General features: G+C 46.4%; 1 pseudogene; it reads left to right on the top strand.

Annotated features, from left to right (window-relative positions):
* The first annotated feature begins 1,903 nt into the window (after positions 1 to 1,903).
* LOC130026967 (TBC1 domain family member 13-like) lies at positions 1,904 to 2,892 on the top strand (annotated as a pseudogene).
* The last annotated feature ends 2,854 nt before the right edge of the window (positions 2,893 to 5,746 follow it).

The raw sequence follows: 5,746 nt of genomic DNA, 5'->3' as shown, positions 1-5,746 counted from the left end.
CCAACCCAAAGCATTTGTTGTTAGGGGAGGCAACTTTGTTGCTGGAAAAAGAAAGATAAAAAATGTGACTATAAATTGCTCACAGATATCTGGCCATTAAATATGAAAAGAAATTATTTAAAGCTTGTAGAATGTAGTCTCTTCCCTCAAGGATAAGACCCCAATCATTTTACAAACTCAATATTCTGCCTGAATGCAAAGAAAGGTAAGGTGGAAATTAAATAATATGATGCATAATAATCTCCATTCTCACATCCCCCAATTATTCACCTTTGTTACCTTAGTCTCCTCTTTAAGTAATTGAAGATAATTACACATAAGATTATAATGGAATAATAATGAAATAAAGAGCTTACATTAAATATTTGGTAGTTGGCTATGATTAGCTAATATGAAAGCACACTGTTCACAATGGCACCAAATATTTCTTCAGGCTCACCATTACAGTGGGAAGAATTTATTCTACTTTCTGGTAAGAATTATGCTACCACCGGTACTGTAGTGAATGAATATTGCTCAATGAAAATAAAATGATTGCCTTACTAAAATATTTTTAAATGCATTAAATGTAGAAAAGAATAGATAGAGCAAGAATTAAAAAAATTGCTTCAATGTATATATTCTTAAACTTAAATATTTGTTTAAATATAAAGGAGAGTTAGAGTGGTGGAGAAAGCAAGAAGTTTATTATGCCCCACCACCACATTTGGTTTATGCTCTGGAAAGTCAGAGACAGAAAGTAAGCAGCTGTAGAAGCCCATCATATTGATTTAATTAGCTTTGAAGATGTGTTCTATAATCTTCATATAGTACAATCGTGGAAGTTTACTCAGATGAATGGCTAAAAGCACAGTTCCACATGCTGCTCTAATTCAAGAAAATTGAAACTTGTAAAAATAAAAAATGAAGGAAAGAAACACTGTTTCTGTAAGTATCAGCCATCTTATTTATTTTTAATGGGTTTTAAAGATTTCATAGATAGCAACAACAATCTGAGAAAAGTGACTATTACATATATGGCTGATTCATGACCCCTAGATAGTCAATTCTATCTAATTCAGTGAGGAATTATACTAAATTCAGACCTTCTAGCTTTCTTTTTTTAAAAAAAAATTTATCAATGAATTTCTTCGACAAGGATGCCCACTCACTCCACTGCTGTTCAATACAGTACTGGAAATACTTGCAATAGCGATTAGGCAAGAAAAATATATTAAGGGCATCCAGGTAGGAAAGGAAGAAATCAAACTCTCACTATTCACAGATGCTATGATACTATACTTAAAGAACCCAAAAACCTCTACCAAGAAACTCCTGGAAACAATAGACTTGTATAGTAAAGTTGCAGGCTATAAAATCAATACCTGAAAGTCCTTGGCTTTCCCATAAGCAAAGAGAGAAGAAAGCGACATGAAAAAAACAATCCCGTTCAAAATTGTGCCCCAGAAAATCAAGTACCTAGGAATCAGCTTAACTAAGGAAGTAAAGGACCTGAACAATAAAACTACAAAATGCTACTTCAGGAAATAAAAGAGGACACGAGAAAATGGAAAGATATCCCCTACTCATGAATCAGGAGAATTAACATTGTCAAAACGGCAATACTTCCCAAAGCATTGTACAAATTCAAAGCGATACCTATAAGGATAACCATGACATTCTTCAAAGAAATGGAGCAAATACTCCTGAAATTCAGATGGAACAATAAGCCCCCACGAATAGCTAAAGTAATTCTTAGGGAAAATAAAATGGAAGGAATCAACCTCCCTAACTTCAAACTCTACTACAGAGCAGTAATAATTAAAATATCAGGGTGTTTGCCCAGCTCCCTGCATCCCTGGGGGAGCAGCAGTGGTGGCTGCTGCGGTGGGCTCTGGCAGCACGATTAGGGTATCCAGAAATCAACACCATGTGGAGTCTGCGCAAGAGCCGCATTGCAGATTTCCAGGATGTCCTAAAGAAGCCCACGGTTGCCTTGGAGAAGCTTGAGGAACTTAGTTTTAGTGGCATTTCCTGTGAGGGTGCACTGCGCTGCCTCTGATGGAAGATTCTCTTGAATTACCTCCCCTCGGAGTACGTCTCGTGGGCCTCCTTCCTGGCCTGGCAGCGGGAGCTGTACATGCAGTTCCTGCGGCAAATGATCATCCAGCTGGGCATCGCCAAGGCCTACCGTGGGGTGTCCCGGGAGGACGTGACGTTGGAGGACCACACAGCTGTGCCCAGACATCTCCTTCTTCCAGAGGTCCACCGAGTACCCGTGCCTCCTCATCCTAGACCCCCAGAAGGAGTTTGAGACCCTTCAAAAGCATGTAAAGCAGACCACACTGAAGTCTCAGGCTGTGGCCCAGAACCGGAGTAGGATCACCAGTGTGAGCTCCCCACACCAGAACCTGAGCGAGTATGCCCGTCGCTCTGAGGCCCTCTAGGAGGTGGCAGAGGACATCCTGTTCATCTACGGCAAGCTCAACCCCAGCATTGCCTACGTGCAGGGCATGAATAAGACAGCCGGGCCCCTATACTACACTTTCGCCACCGACCCCACAGCGAGTGGAAGGAGCACGCAGAGGCCAACACCTTCTTCTGCTTCACCAACCTCATGGCCGAGATCCGGGATAACTTCATCAAGAGCCTGGACAACTCGCAGTGCATCACCTACAAGATGGAGAAGGTCTATTCCACCTTGAAGGAGAGGGACTTGGAGCTCTACCTGTGACTGCAAGAGCAGAACATCAAGCCCCAGTTCTTCGCCTTCCGCTGGCTGACGCTGCTGTTGTCCCAGGAGTTCCTCCACCCCAACGTCATCTAGATCTTGGGCGGCTGCTGCGGGACTACCCCATCACTGATGTCTGCCGCATCCTGCAGAAGGCCAAGGAGCTCCAAGACACGAAGTAGCGGGGTCGCCCTCAGGTTTGGGAGAGAAGCCACCACCCCTGGGCCCCAGGCTGGGTCCACAGCCAACGGAATCTGCAGTGCTGGCTCCTCGGGGCCAGGGGCCATCCCGCCTGTCCCGCCTGGCTGCAGGGAAGCCCCTCCTGCCTCCATCCTTCCCTCCTACCCGCCTTCTGCGGAGCCCTCCTGGGAAGGAGGGGGACACCGAGAGGAGCAAGGCAGGTGCAGCTGGCGTCTCTTCCCATAGCGTGTGTGCGTGCCTGGGTGTGTGTTGGGTGTGTGCACATGTGGACATGCATTGGGGGACCGACTCTGCCCCCATGTTCTCTCATTTCTGTCCCTCTGTCATCCCCTTCTTCCTCTCTCGGCGTGTGACTGTGGCCATCTCCCATGTGCTCTGCCATCTCTCTTGGGGTGCCTTATCCTTGGCCTCCCTGACCGTCCTGCTTTGTGACCCCCAGACTCTGGGAGGACTGCAGCCTGGCCTCTGGCTCCTCTCCTGCCACCCACGTGGGGCCCCAGGAGCTCCCGGGCCTGAGGTCTCTACTCCTTTGTCCCCAGGACGAGGAAGAGGTGAGGGCATAGAATGGTGGAGGGTCAGGCTCACTCCAGCACTGGGTGTATGTGTGTGGGTGTCCCGTACAGGCAGTGCCCAGGGCACCAGCCTGGGCCGGGCCTGGAGTGTGCATGTCCCCAGAGGCAGAAGGCTGGGCTAGCCCCTGGCTGGTCATTGCCGAGCCGGAGGTGGCACTGCAAGTAGGCCAAAGCTGGCGGGCCGTGCTCTGATCCGCTGTTCCTTCCCGGGGCCTCATGCCCTTCCGAGGCTGGCAGCTGCCGAGATGCCCTCTACCCCCGTTGGCCTCATGCACTTGCCTGCGTACCTCTGTCTCTCCCAACAGTATTGGCACATTTTCCCTATTTATTTCTATTTCTGGTTATTTATTGGCAGGTTGGCCCCTGCTAGCCTTGAAGCAGAGGGTAGATTGGGTCCCCAGAAGGAGAAAAGATTATCCCTGCTGCCTGCGGGTCCCATAATTTATTTCCTTCCTATGTCCTGCCTCAGGGACTGCTGTGGTCTTTCTGGTGCTGTGGGGATGAGTGGGGCATCTTGCTTGGCCCAAGTGGCAGGGGGACTGTTGGGAACCTCACCAGTGCCCGTGGCACAGCCTGGTGCCCAGACACACCTTCCCACCAGCCAGCCCCCTTCCCCCACTCCTCCCCCGGTAAACCAGGACTTGTCAGCCGGTGGTCCTGTCCCACCTGAACCCCTTCAGAGTCTAATGCTGGGACCCCAGCAGGCACTGCCCAGATGCCCAGACTCCTACTGCATTTCCTCTTGCTTGTCCCCCCACTTCCATTTTGGGGGCCATACTATTTGAATCCCCGCATTGCATTTGCATCCGTGCTGCCCTGTGTTCATGGCGGGGTGAAGGTTGGAAGCACCGGGACTATGCCTGGATTAAACTGCTTAGGGGAGGTGCTGGAGAACAGGGTTGCCCTAGGTTCCCCCCACCCCCAAACGCCCTACAGAGCCTCCTACCTTTCATTTGCTATCTCTCCCCACCCCCCGTGTTTTTTTTCTGGAATCAATACTGTCTAGACAAAATGTCTTTAATAAATCATGTGTTCTTTGCAAAAAAAAAAAAACCAGCATGGTACTGGAACAAAAGGCAGAGCTTCAGACCAATGGAACAGGGTTGAATATACTGACATCTCCCCCCAAACATATGATCATCTAATCTTTGATAAGGGAGCAAGACATGTGAAGTGGAGTAAGGAAAGCCTTTTTAACAAATTGTGCTGGTAAAGTTGGATGGCTACTTGCAAAAAAAAATGGGTTCGGATCTCTGCCTAATACCATGTAAAAAAGTAAGATCAAAATGGATTAAAGACCTCAACATCAGACCCAAATCCATAAGGTACATTGAAGACAGAGTTGGTAAAATCCTCCATGACATTGAAGCTAATGGTCTCTTCAAAGATGTCACACCACTGGCCAAGCAAGTGAAAATAGAGATAGACAAATGGGACTATCTTAAACTAAGAAGCTTCTGCACCTCAAAAGAAATAGTGACCAAAATACAAAGACAGTCTACAGAATGGGAAAGGATATTCACATCTGACAAGGGGTTGATAACAAGGATATACAAATTACTGGTTGAACTACATAAGAAGAAAACATCCAACCCCACCAAAAAATGGGGTGATTAAATGAATAGAAACTGTATCAAAGAAGAAATCCAAATTGCTAAAAGGCACATGAGAAAATGCTCTATATCATTAATCATCAGGGAGATGCAGATCAAAACAAAAATAAAATATCATCTCACACCACAGAGACTGGCCCACATCCAAAACAACAAAAGCAACTCATGTTGGTGCGGATGTGGTGAGAATGGGACCCTCCTTCATTGCTGGTGGGAATGCCAAATGGTTCAGCCCTTTGGAAAACAGTATGGACGATTCTCAAAAAATTAGAAATTGAGCTCACATTTGACCCAGCAATACCACTCCAGGGAATATATCACAGAGAGGCAAAAAAGTAGAGTCAAGGTGACATCTGAAATTGTTTGTTCATTGCAGCACTCTTTACAATAGCCAGAATCTGGAAAAAATCTGAGTGCCTGAGAACAGATGACTGGTTAAAGAAACTTTGGTACATCTAAACAACAGAGTACTATGTAGCTGTTAGAAAAGATGAAGTCATGAAATTTATATACAAGCAGTACTACATGGAAAGTATCATTCTAAGCGAAATAAGTCAGAAAGAGAGGGATAGACATAGAAAGTTTGCGTTCATCTGGGGAATATCCATCATCATGTCCATCACGGTCCTCCTGTTGTTCATCGATTTGCT

This window comes from Sorex fumeus, unplaced genomic scaffold, assembly GCF_029834395.1.
Source record: "Sorex fumeus unplaced genomic scaffold, SorFum_2.1 ptg000035l, whole genome shotgun sequence".
Lineage (NCBI taxonomy): Eukaryota > Metazoa > Chordata > Mammalia > Eulipotyphla > Soricidae > Sorex > Sorex fumeus.
This window is presented reverse-complemented; position numbering and strand designations above follow the sequence as displayed.